Source organism: Musa acuminata, chromosome BXJ1-7 (genome assembly GCF_036884655.1).
Source record: "Musa acuminata AAA Group cultivar baxijiao chromosome BXJ1-7, Cavendish_Baxijiao_AAA, whole genome shotgun sequence".
Lineage (NCBI taxonomy): Eukaryota > Viridiplantae > Streptophyta > Magnoliopsida > Zingiberales > Musaceae > Musa > Musa acuminata.
Window position 1 is genome coordinate 36,296,051 of NC_088333.1, and position 14,422 is coordinate 36,310,472.

The following is a 14,422-nucleotide window of genomic DNA, read 5'->3' on the forward strand; positions in this document are numbered from 1 at the left end:
CAAAGTATACTGTCCATGGCCCACTTTATTTGGACTAAAACCGTAATTTCGTACCTCATTGCTTGCTGTTGTGTGGCCTACACCCCGTGAAAGCGGCAGTTAGGCCAATTCATTACGATGCATGTAAAATATGCTTGAGAGGAAGATAAATGAAGCTCAGGATCTCGATTAACGATTTTACTTATATAACTTTTTTACTGAAGGGATGTATTAACGGCTTCAATCTTTTCTATCGGGGATATGAACATTAGGTTTGAAGATGATCGCACTCTAAAATGGTGAGATCAATATCCTCTCAATATATACATAATTATAAAACGATTAATGCTAAATCGGTGGAGGATAATAGTGTTAACCTATCATATGATGATGAAGTTCCTGACGAGGGTCAACATTGGAGAGTTGATAAGCAACACAAGGGAATCACATTAATGCTACCTTATAGTGATCTTCCTATCAAAGAAGGCACAATCTAAGACACCGCCTATGGATCCTCGAAGTTTTGCCAAATCCCTCCCACACCTAAAGCCAGTGAAATCACTAATTGAGGCACCCATAAACAAAGCCCATCCCGATCAAGCTATCAAGGTCGAGGCGATACTTCCTAAAGAGAAATGAGGATAACTCATCAACTTTCTTAAGGAGAATACCGAGATGTTTGCATGATCGTCAAAAGATATATCGGGAATCAATCCAGATGTGGCCTAGCACCACCTAAATATTTCTCCTAAGACACAACCAGTGAAATAAAAGCATTACAAATTTGCTCCTGAATCAACAAAGAGGTAGACAAGCTATTGGGAGCATGATTTATCACTGAGGTAAAGTACCCCCGGTGGTTCACTAATTTTATACTAATTAAAAAGTCTAATAGAAGCTGAAGGATGTGTGTTGATTATATTGACCTCAATAAAATATACCCAAAGGACAACTATCATCTTCATCATATTGATCATTTGGTTCACCCTACATTGGGTCATGAGCTCCTCACCTTTATGGATATATTCTTGGGATATAACTAAATAAAGATGATACTAGAAAATTGATAACACACTTCCTTTATCATTGACGAGGCATATATTGCTATCGATATATGTCATTCGAGTTGAAAAATATAGGGGTAACCTACCAAAGGATAGTGAACAAAATGTTAAGTACTAAATCGAGAGAAATATAAAGTATATGTAGATGACATGATTGTCAAAAGCAGAATGGTTGACTCACTTTGATAGATTTAGCTGACATTTCGAGTTCTAAAGAAGTTCAATATGCACCTCAATTTAACCAAATGCACTTTCAGAGTCAGCTCAGAAAAGTTCTTCGGATTCATTATTCACTGAAGAGGAATAGATGCAAACCCCGAAAAAGTTCAAGCCATACTAAAAATGTGCCCACCTTGGTCGGTAAGAAAAGTCAAATAGTTAATAAAATGAATAGCAACGGGTGATAAGTGCTTATATTTCTTTTGGGTATTAAAGAATCTAAAAGACTACTAGTTATAGGTATACTATAAGTCAATTACGTTAGTAATGACACATGTTATATGTTGCACAATCATTTTTGATTAATATTAATAATGATATTTTCTCACTTTATATTATATGATGAATATATTATGATATTTTTGGATCTGTGCAATGGAAATTGAATCATGATGAGATCATGATAATGAAACTAATTCACCTTTAAGCATATATTCTAAATATTCCTTATCATAGGTTACTTGAGAAGGACATCGAGGTAATTTGATATACTGGTTTACTATATATTCGTCTATATAATGGGGGCAATTGGTTTCATAGCTACTCGTGTGAGGATATTAGGGATATAATGCAGGTGCTCATTAGAGAATGAGTTTGATCCGTTTACAGAATGCTGGATGGTTAATGATACATCATCGTTAGATAGTGATTCTTTAGTCCCAGTTATATATCTAGTTTTTAGATTTAAGATACCAATGATATTTTGTTTGAGTACTTTATTCTTTGATACCAAACTTATAGGTCTAAAAGTTCTAAATCTAATACAAACGATCATTAAGAATGTCAGCCAATCTTACAAAGGCAATTGAGTTTCAAAAAATGATCATCCATACTCGGTATCATGAGAGGAATATCTCATGTATTCTTACTTAGGTAAATCCCTAGTCAAGATCACTCGGGTTGAGATAGGAGTTTTTTGGGAAAATCCGATAAGAGTAAGACTCTGATAAATTTCGTATGGGTTTCACAGTACTATGCTCGATATATAGTCTTTGAGATATTAGATTGATAAGGGACTGTATATACATGACAACTAAGGGTAGATATGTTTAATTGATTAGATCTCCTGTACCATCTAAGGACTATACGTAGTGGCCTAGTATGTCCATAGTCAATGAGTTGAGTGAATTATTATAGGGATAATAATTCACTAAGTCAGAAGGGGGTTCTGACGGGTGCAACTCATGACCATCTCGGTATTGGGTCTAGAGGATCACATACATATAATGGACAACACGACAAATAGGAGATTAGATATGGGATATCCAATTAGCTCCTATTTTAATAAATCTATTGGGTGAGACCCAATAGAGCTTAGGGTGGTTATTGGATAGAGATCCAATATCCATTAAGCTAGTAGTTATTGGATGATGATCCAATACCCATTAAGGTAGATCTATTAAGGTTAGCAATAGGAGCTCTCTATAAATAAGAGTTGGGGCTTCATGAGTCATAAGCTAGACCACATAGTTGTCGGCCTCGTATCTCCTCCTCCTCATCTTTCTCTTAATCGTGAGCCCCTCCATAGTGTGAGAGGATAGCAAGAGGGTCGGCCCCTCTCTTGATTGCTACTACGTGGTGGTGCGCGATCCCCTGGAGAGAACCCACTGAGTAAGAAGGTGCATCGTCATTACGTCCGCTGTGTAGATTATTGCTAGAGAGAAGTTTGCGAGAGCTCTTTTATCTCATGGACCAAGATTTATGATTTAGGAGATATATAATCTCTCATAGGTGAGAATGTCTTAACCACTTGATGTAATTTTGTCGTTTATAGTTTTACACTCTTGATTATCGCACGATGATCCGATAAGATCTATTTTGAAAATGTTTTTTATTTTTATTTTCAACTATGCATGTGATGCTCTCTAAGGTTTCCCAATAAAAACTTCATGTAGATCGAGGAGTGTTATGAGGCTTTCAAAAAATTGAAGCATCATCTTGCCCAGTTACCACGAGACTCCTCCTCTATCTTGGGCGAAACTCTAAGTCTTTACCTCAATGCCATGGATTCAATTATCACCTTGGTGTTAGTTTGGGATGACTCAGGAGTTCAAAAGCTTATATACTATGTTAGTCATGTTATAATCAGCTTGACAAAAGATACCCGCCTATCAAGAGGTTTGTGTTTGCACTGATGTTGGCAATAAGGAATCTCTACCCCTATTTTCAAACCAACCACTCAAATAGATTCTTTCTTGGTTTAATATCTCAGAACAACTATTGAGATGGTTAATAGAGCTTGGTGAGTTCGACATTCGATATGTATCGAGGACTACTATTAAAGCCCAAGTGTTAGCCAATTTTATATCGGAGCTAACTCCTTCATCAGAAGCTGGCAATTACACCCCCTCAGCATGGATGCTATTCGTGGATGGCTCCACCACCTTGGAAAGAGATGGTGTTAGGCTCATTCTAAAGGGCCCGAACAAATAGGTGTATGAAGAAGCCCTCCGGATTGAATTCAAGATCTCTAATAATGAAGCAGAATATGAAACACTTCTCTTAGGACTCTCGCTCACCTAGGAACTTTAAGTCCAATTGGATATTGGATCTTCATCTTAACCCTAATAGATCCTACCTTATTAGATATTAGATTTTCATCCAATTACCATAGCATATTGGATATTGGATTTCTATCCAAATATGCACTCAAAACTCTTATTGGGTTTCATCCAACGGATCCATTAAAACAAGGGCTTATTAGATATCACAGGTCTAATCCTTTATTCGTCGTGACATCCACTATATGTGCATGACTCTCTAGGCCCATACCGAGCTGGTCGTGAGTTTTACCTATCAGAACTCCTTCTGACTCAATGAATTATTATCCTCAATAATTCACTTAACTCATCGACTACGAACGTACTAGGCCACTACGCCATAGTCCCCAGATGGTACAAGGGGATCTAATCCATTGAACATGTTTGTCCTTATTTATCGTGTGTCTACAGTCTCTCATCTATCTAATATCTCATAGATCGTATATCGAGCATGATATTGTTAAGCCCATATAAAATCTATCCGAGTCTCATTCTAATCGGATTTTCCTAAAGAACTCATTCTCTCTCAATATGAATCTCACCCTTATCATATCATGAGTAGATTGACTTTGACCAGGGATTTGCCTAAGTGAGAATACACAGAATATTTCTCTCATGATATCGAGAGTAGATTATCCTCTATTGACACCCAATTGCTCTCGTAAGGTTGGCTATCACTCCCGATAACTGGTTGTGCTAGATTTAAAACTTTCAAGCCTATAAATTTGGTATCAAAGAGTGGAGTACTTATATAAAACATCCTTAGTGTCTCAAGTCTAATAACTAGATAGATACATAATTGGAACTACAAAATTGCTATCTGACGATGAAGTATCATTAACCAACCAGCATTCTATAAGTGGATCATTTAGTGAACTCATTCTTTAATGAGAACCTGTACTATATCTATAGTATCCTAACACAAGCAGCTATGAGACTAGTTGCCTCCATCATATGGATAGGTGTATAGTATATCGATCTATCCAGATATCTTCATATCTCTCTCTCGAGTAACTTATGACCGAGAATATTTAGGATTTATGTTTATATGCAAATTGGTTTTTGTTTATCGATCTCATGAGATTTAATTAAGGTTTAGGTAGGTAGCTCATTCTCAAACCAATAGTTTTGTCGAAGTCACTGACCAAGCCATTCTCGAGGGATTAAAGAAATGGGTTACTGAGGCTAAGGGTACTTCGGTGGATGAGCTATCAAGCATCCTATGGGCCTCCTAGATGATACCTAAGATCGGGTCGGGAGAATTATCATTCAGCTTAGCCTTTGACACTAAAGCTATCCTACCACCCGAGATAGCCTTTCCAATACCTTGGGTTGAGAACTTTAATAAAAAAAATTCAAAAAAGGATTTTGAGCTAGACTTAACCTAATCAGCAAAGTCAGAGTCGAGGCACATTATAAGCATTGAGATATAAAAAAGTGATGACAAAGTTATAAAACTAAAGTGTCCACCCTCGTGGAGTTGGATTAGGGGATCTAGCACTCCGTAAAGCTGAGGTTAATGACCCGACTGGCTCTTGAGAAATGTTGGCACTAAACTAAGAAGGGTCATATTGAATCATCCAGGTCGTCCGAGATGGAATGTATCGTCTCGGGACAATAGAAGGTGTGTCGTTGCCGAGAACATGACACATTGTAAACTTGAAAAAGTTATATCCCTAACACTCCTCTTAGGATCCGATCAGGAAAAACTATACTCTAAGCAATGGATATTGATCTACAAAGCTCAAGGCACTGGTTGTGGAGTTGAGTGTATCTTCAAGACACCATCATTGTAAATTAAGAAAAAGAAACTTTATTTCATAAAAAAAATTACATCAATTCAGTAGAGCCTCTACATTCAAAATGAGATCCTAACATATTAAAATAAAGGATTGATGAGACAAATATGCATGACATAAAGAACAAGTCGAGTAGACTGATCCAACAACTTAAAAATAAAAGATCAGCATAATGAAGGATGATAACTTAGGTGTTGGGACAAGGCGGTAGGTTGATACTATCATCAAAGGACACTTTGGCTGCCATCAAGATATTATAGTCATCGAGGAAATCAATGAACGAGTCCTCTTGAGCTTCAGCTTGGGATACCTTGTCTTGAAATGGGCCTAGGCAATTTGGTCCCTGAACTAATATGAGACAAACTTCGTCCTCTCTAAACCCTTTTTAAACTTGGCTGACGCTTTATAATCAGTGATTGCCTCCTCTCGATATTTTGACATCATGCATCGTTCGGCTCTAATGCATCCTTCAGTTCCTGAGTTTGTTCATTGGTTGCCATAACACTCTTAGTTGTGCGCTCTCATCAAATCTAGCTCTCGAGTGAGCTACAACATATCATCCTCCATGGCCTGGTTATTGCTCCAGACCTCCTTCAACTGGTTGAGGAGGTTAGCGAGGCATAGCTCGACTGCCTCAAGTTATTGTGCCAACTCAACCCCTCAAGCATCTACCTCTACAATAGTAGCAAGAGCTCCATCCTTCATTAGCCCCGCAATCTCTTCCTGAAGATCATTGATTGTAGGGGCTTGCTGATGGATAATAGAACCAACATTGTGTGCATAATCAATGACGGTCATCACATAGTGATAGTGCTACAAATAAAAAACAAATGGATGAGTAAAGCAAATCTGAAGGAGCTAGCCACACCTAACATTCCAACACTTCGTTATAGAAGTAGATGTCGTTCTACGATAGTATTATTTTGATGTCACACTATCGCTCCATACCTTTTCCTTCTTACATAAATCCTCCCATCTTGACTATAACAATATAGTCAAGGCCAGATATAGTAGGTTAGCTATTTGAATAGCCACGAAGGGCAGGGGCTCGCCCCTGCATAAATCAAACATCGAACTTGGTCTATCTCATTTTTTCCCAAAGAGGATCGAGAACTTCAGTAGCCCTCTAAAGGCCCTAGTACTGCAAAAGTAGGAGGCTCCTTATTTGGAACTAGCTCCGCGGGTTCCAATCTCCTTTGAGATACTTTTGTCACAATAATCTTCTACTTCTTTCTTGGCTTGTTAGTGCTAGCATTGGTGGTTAGACCGATTGGACTTGATGTCTTGAGTGGTGGCGGCTCGTGGACAGTGGCTGGAGTAGACAAGACAAATGTCATGCCCGAAGAAGAGTCAAGATCCTTCCTCTTAAAAGAAGACATATTAAACAACCACAATCATAAGATTATAGAGAATTAAAAAGAGGTATGAGATGAAATAATTGGGGGTTAGGGTCATACCCCGAGGAGTCGAGCTGAGACTCGCATCGATTAACCAATCATTATTCATTTTCTAGATGACCTTAAAGGAAGAGAATATATCTGTCTATTGAAGCATCCGACCCACCTCCTTATCTATGCAATGTATTAACTATGTGAGATCAAACTCTCAATCTCGACTTGGACCTATAAAAGAAGAAGTGCTCCTTCCAACTCTTATGGTTGGAAAGGGCTCCTTTAACTTTAAAGCACCCATAAGCAGCTAAGTAGTAGTGACTTCTCCCCTTACATAGTTGAAAATAAGTTACAAAAAGTTTGTGTGTCGGAGTGATGTTGGCGCGCCAACATTCCCGATAAACACAACTAGATAGCGCCACGAGTTGGGTGCCACATGAAAAGGTGATATCTACTACTATTATAGGCGGAGCATTGACCAAGTGAGATCCAACCCTTAATCTCGTCTTGGACCTATAAAATAAGAAGTGCTCCTTCCAACTCTTATAGTTAGAAGGGGCTCCTCTAACTTTAAAGCACCCCTAAGCAGCTAAGTAGTAGCGACTTCTCCCCTTATATAGTTGAAAATAAGCTATAAAATGTTTGTGTGTTGGAGTAATGTCAACATGCTAACGTTCCCTGATGAACACAACTATATAGCATCACGAGTTGAGCGTCACATGTGAAGGTGATATCTTTTATTATTATAGGCAAGATACTATCACTGAATGGAGGGAAAGATAAAGTCCAGCCTTGAAGGAGTTACAGGATAAGCAAAGAGACATCGACACAGGATTGAATGGACATTGACCGGGTTGAGTGACTTGGAAGTTGAACTCGGTCAAGATAGAATATATAACTCACAAGTGATCTAAAAGTGATGCAAGTACTACTAAATCATAGTCATGTGAACTTTTTATTAGCTCTAAATCCTAAAAAACTTTTGGGTTAACGGGAATTGCCTCCCTCGATGAAAGGGAGGTCAAAACTTTCTCCACCCTTGAGCTATCTAAGGACAAAGCGTGGACCTAAACTACCGGTGGCTAGTAGATCGAGAGGAACTTATACAAGAAAAAAGAGATATCTTGACCGGAGGAGATAGAAGAGTAGAATGGTAGAATATTGTCATATAATTGAACCAACCCTGAGACTATGAGTGACTCAAGAACCAACTCACCTTGTAGGGAATCAAGACAAAGTATAGAAATTTTCTAATGAGGCCCTGGAGGCTCAAACGAAAGAATGAGTCTCACCTATAAGGAAAGGAGAATTTATAAGGAGGAAATCGATCTCTCTCCTCTTGATTGAGATAAGTATCCCTTTGGGACACTTCAAAGGGACGCTAGTGAATTAAGAATTCATAAAGCACTAGATAAAAGATTCAAAATATGCCAGACGAGGGATTTGAAAATGTGCTAGATGAAGGACTTGAAAAATGAAGAAATCCACTATAGCAAAGGCACAAGATCAACGTGCTAGCGCTGTCTATGGGAACATTTTACCTACCAAGATCAACGTGCTAGCGCTGTCTGTGGGAACATTTTACCTACCAAGGTAAAAAGACCCAACCCGCATGAAGAAATTTGCCACGGTAGAGGCATAAGGTAAAATGTGGCCCAAGATGCATGAGTAAGAAAAATCTAACCCACATAAAGAAATCCACCATGGTGAAGGCACAAGATAAAATACTTCCGATGCATGTGAGTTGAGAAAAATTATCCCTTTTGAAGAAATCTACCACAGCGAAGGCAGAAGGTAAAATATGCTCGAGATACATTAGTTGAAAAAACCCGACATGTGTGAAGAAATATTTCATGACAAAGACATAAGGTAAAATGTGCCCGAAACCCTGAGTCGGGAAAACCTAACCCATGTAAAAAGAAATCTATCATAATAGAGGCACAAGGTCAATATGCATGAAACGTGTGAATTGGGAAAACCCAACCTACGTGAAAAAAATCCATCATGGCAGAAGCACAAGATAAAATATGCTCAAGGCGCGTGAGTCGGGAAAACCCGACCCATGTAAAGAAATCCACTACGATTGAGGCATAAGGTAAAATATGATCGAGACATGTGAGTCGAAAAAATCTAACCTGTATGAAGAAATTCGTCATGGTGGAGGCATAAGGTAAAATGTGCATGATGCACATGAGTTGAGAAAACCTAACCCGCGTGAAGAAATCCACCATGGTAGAAGCACAATGCTAACGTGCTTGAGTTGTCATATCTCAAATTTATAAAAAAGTAATAAATCATCATTTTATTATTCATAATTTATAAAAATATATTCATTTTTCATCCTTGAATTCAAATCCTTATCTTTACAATAGTAAGTATTTTATTAACTAGAAAAAGGATGACATATTCTTAGTAGGGCCACAAGTGATAAAAAAGGTCTCTTCCACCCAAGCCTTAGATCTATTACTAAGTAATAGATTACTTTAAAAATAAATATAAAATAAAAACATATCAACAATCACACATGTTGGTAGGAACCTCTGAAAAATCATAAAAATAATCTTTAATATTTATAAAACATATACATATATTAATAATTTAATAAATAATAATAATATATCGACTTATTATAAAACTCATGCATAAAAAAATGATAATTTTAAGTAATAAATAAAATCATCAATAAGCCATATGTAATACTTACATAATACTCAAATAACAAAGGTGTATATTACACCCGATGGTGTATTCATATCGTGGATGGAGAGGCATACTTTACGAGTTAGATTCCTCCCAACAACGGATCGAGAGAACCCATATCGCACTCCCAACAATGAATAAAGTAGTATATCTCATCCGCCCAAGTAGGGACATGTTCCTCTCGACAATAGATGAAGGAAAAATCTAACTGTTACATTTGATGGCTTACTAATTCCAGAAGGGAATCGCTCTGCGTGCCCTCAATAGGGATACATAAATAACCATGATCATTCATTCATCTATTCATTCATGATGCATCCAAGAAATAGAATGATAAAATACTATAAGGAACCATGCTTGATGTATGATCTACCATATTATATCCATTGGTGACAACTTCTTCCACGGGTTGCACTTCTAATATGAACTACTAACATAATCACATATACTTCACAGTAACAACCATATCAATACCATAAATTTAAAATGTAAAAAATCAATAATCATTTCCAAATTTAAAATTTTTAAGTTTGTCAAATCATAAAGACATGAGACATCGATATCTCAAAAATCCTTGATCAACCAGAACCCTAATTAAAATAGCTCAATTCAATTAGACCTAAGGGAACTAACATCAAATCCTTATAAAACTGATTTGGAATCATTCTAGAAAGTCTAATTTAGATTTGATTAATTTCGATTAGGTAAAGTAGGTTTGCACTAGTCAAATTGGTCTGAAATCACCCTAAACTAGCTTAAACCGATCAAACTTGTCTGATTTAATCAATTAGTGAACTCAAACCAATAAAGAGAAAGAAAATTGGACTATGTTATTTAGTGCTAGCCTAAACTAGACCGACCCACCTAAGTCTTCGATGAGTTATGTGTGTTGAATCTCGAATTTTGATGGTGAAATCAATTGATGAGTTTACAATCTAATCTATGTTTTGAGTGACGTAGGACTAACGTCGATCAGAAAAGATAAATCAATTAAAGCAGGAGGAATCAGATGTTGGACCGGAGTGGAACATGTTAGAAGATTATACGTTGGAGGATCAATCGACGTATCGATAGAAGGCTTCGTGCTATGAGTTTAGGAATTAAGCTGAAGGATCATACATTATGCGAAGGAGATCAAAAGTTACAGAAGTCAATATGTCGATTGGGTAATACACCGAAGGAGAGGATGATGCACCGGATGAACTAATGATATGTTAGACAACATAAGATTCATGCTTATAATTGTGTGTCTAGATCGAGTTAGTTTAGGTCTAATTAAGTCGGTATTTGGCTGAAACAATGTCAACTCAATCAGAGGCCAATTGAGCCTCAATCAGGGCTGAATTAAGCCTATTATTTGTCCCATTCAATGTCCTATAGTAGGGTTTGGCGATGGTACCGCCCAGACACAGTCTTCAAGATTGTGTCAGATAGTGGTATCGCCAAACTGGGCGGTGGTACCGCTTAGACACAGTCTCCCAGATTATGTCAGGTGGTGGTACCACTAGATTGGGCAATGGTACCGCCCAATGTTAGTGCAATAGGTGATAGGTAGTACCACCCAGGTGGTGGTACTGCTAGGACCCGGGAAACCTAGGATGAAACCTTTTTTTGCTCTAATTTTGAAGTCATTTGGGGTATATAAATACCCCAACTATTCCTGCATGGAGATGCAAGAATTAGCACGAAATTAAGTTAAAAAAAAGGGGGAAAGAATACTTGAGAAAAATTGAAAACTCTCTTAGGATTTAGAGTCTCTTCCTCCTAGAGTTAGAAGTTTTCTAAGGGAGGAGTGAGGTCTAAAAGAGAGGTTATAAAGGTTCTCCCCTGAGCCTATCAAAAGGAGAAAGAGTATAAAATGTTAGTTAATCTTTACCCATTGAAGAAAGATCGGTAGTGGAAGCCGGTGGCCTCGAGTGAAAAGGAATCGGGAGTGGATGTAGTTCACGTTGACCGAACCACTATAAATCTGGTTTGCATTTACTTTAAGCTTTCCATCTTCATATTGTAAACTAATTCACTATGCTTACGAATGCTTTCAAGTTAAACGTTTTCCGATATTGGATTTTATCGAACGTAAGATTTTTGAACCAACGTGATTTTATCGCTACACTAATTCACACACCCGCACCCCCATGCGCCACCCCCCCACCCCGCACCCCCCTTTTTAGTGTCATATTGATCCTAACAATGTGCATCATACATACTTGTCCTAAGTAATAGGTTGGGCTGAGATACAATGGGTTAGATAGAAGAGCAACGATGTAGGCCTAATTTCGCAAACTGGGCTAACTCTCACAAACAAGTTGGGTTGAGTCTTACCACTGAATTATGCCATGTTTGTCTTGCGGGTTGGGTCGTATCTAGACACATGAGTTGGGGTTGTATCTAATCATATGTATTAAGTCTTACCTACCCACATGAGTTGGACCATGCCTACCCACATGAGCTTAGTTGACCCGGCCTAACAGATTAATTTGACCCAAGTTAGACCCTAGTTAGACTCCTCTTATTAAATTATATTATAATATATTAAATTATTAAAAAGTAACTCAAATCCATGAATTAAGGAATTTAAATTCATCTTAAATTTAAAGCTAATTAAATCATAAAACATCACACATAATTCTTGAAACATACACATACACACACATATACATACATACACACATATATATATATATATATATATATATAATTAAATAAATAAATAAAAACTATTATATTAATTTAAAAATAAAAATAATTAATTTAAATCAAACTTGAAATTCACTGAAGCTTGAGAGACTATTATAAGTCAAATAATCATTTTAACATCACAAATCAATTATCATTATTTATTAATCATAAAATTTTAAAATTAAAATACTATTATGCATAATAAAATTATCACAATCCTATTATCAAAGATTTCAATCAAAGTTAATTAGAAAAGAATAAAGGATCCTACCTCTCATTAGGAATTCTCTTTTTGAGGAATCCTCTTCTCAATCCTCTCACCACCGAGCATAGTGAGAAATAAGTGAGAGGAGCCTCCTTTAAATAAGAGAAGATGAGTTCTCCCGAAAGATAAGTAATAATTTAATTTATTTTTATTTTACCTTCACACACAAATATAGAAATATAATATTCATTTCTTATAGTTACATTACTCATCAGAAAATAAATTAATTAATAATTTAATCGATTGACAAAATTTTTAACTTGTCCATATGATTAAGAAAATTAATTTTAACCATTTCCTTAATCATACTACACAAATAAGGAAGCTAATAATAAATAAGATAATACATTATTTATAATAATTAATTTATGTTAAGGAAGAAAATTATCGATAACTATATAAGATGTATGAGTTAGGAAAATCCGACTTATGTAAAGAAATCTCCTACGGTGGAGACACAAGGTAAAATATGCCCAAGGCGTGTGAGTTAGGAAAACCCGACCTACGTAAAGAAATCCACCATAATGGAGGCACAAGACTAATATGCCTGAGATATGTGAGTTGAGAAAACCCATCCGAATAAAGAAATCTACTATGATGGAAGCACAAGTTAAAATTTGTCTAAGGTGCACATGCCGGGAAAACCCAACCCATAATAAGAAATCCTAAATGCTCACATGTTAGATAAAATAAACGTTACACTTCAAGCCCCTCTCTTGAAAGAGTCTCAAAGCGAGCCCCGAAACACGTCTTCAATGGGAGAACAAATGATAGAGGAAATAATGTCAACTAATCATCCGATATATCACCGTTGCATGGCGCCCGATGAGGGAAGATAAAATGAAGCTTCCTTCTTATCATTTATGACAAGTAAAGTAATTGCAAGCTTCCTTCTTGCCATTTATGACAAGTAAAGTAATTGCAAGCTTCCTTCTTGTCATTTATGATGAGAAAGATAATTACAAAATTTATTTTTTCTATTTATGAAAAGAAAGATAACCACAAGCTTCTTTCGTACTCTTTACGACTATGTATAAAAGCTTAAGGAAAAAATATAAACCTTTTTCAACCACTCGTGTCTACACTTAGAGACTTAAGATTGCTAACTTGAGCATCGGAGAGATCAGATCAAGAAACATCTTCCGACCTTAGTCTTTATATAGGTGGCACCTCGGGAGCTCTGTATTTTCATCTCAAAGACACCTCGGATAATCTTATGCATACGAGTCCAAACTTCATCGAGTTGACCAAGATATCAATAATATTTTCCTCTAATAGATTGAAACAAAAAAATATTAAATCTCTAAGGGTGTCGTACTCTACAAAATTGTATCATGGTGGGGGTGGTGTATCAGGTAAAACTTAGATTAAGTTAGTTTAAAGAGTAAGGTATCGAATGCATAAAAAAATTATGAATTCTTGTATATAGTGGAAAAAACTTGAAGGAGGTTTTTTTTATAGTGCGACTTTAGATTATTACGTACGTAAATGCACATTAAAGTTGGGGATGGTAGGTGCATCTCTCAAACTTGATGGAGTTATGATGCGTTGAATCTGTAGGACATGTTTGTAACACAATTGATAATGTTCGATGGATGATGGTACAATGGTCATGTAGCCAATGAGATATTGGTCACATTAGATGTTGATAACATAGCATTAAGGTATTGTCCACATAACATCGAGGAGTTGAGTATATAACATTGAGATTTTAGCATCGAGGTATTGAGCATATAACATTGAAATTTTAGGTGTTGAGTATATAACATTAAAATTTTAGCATCGA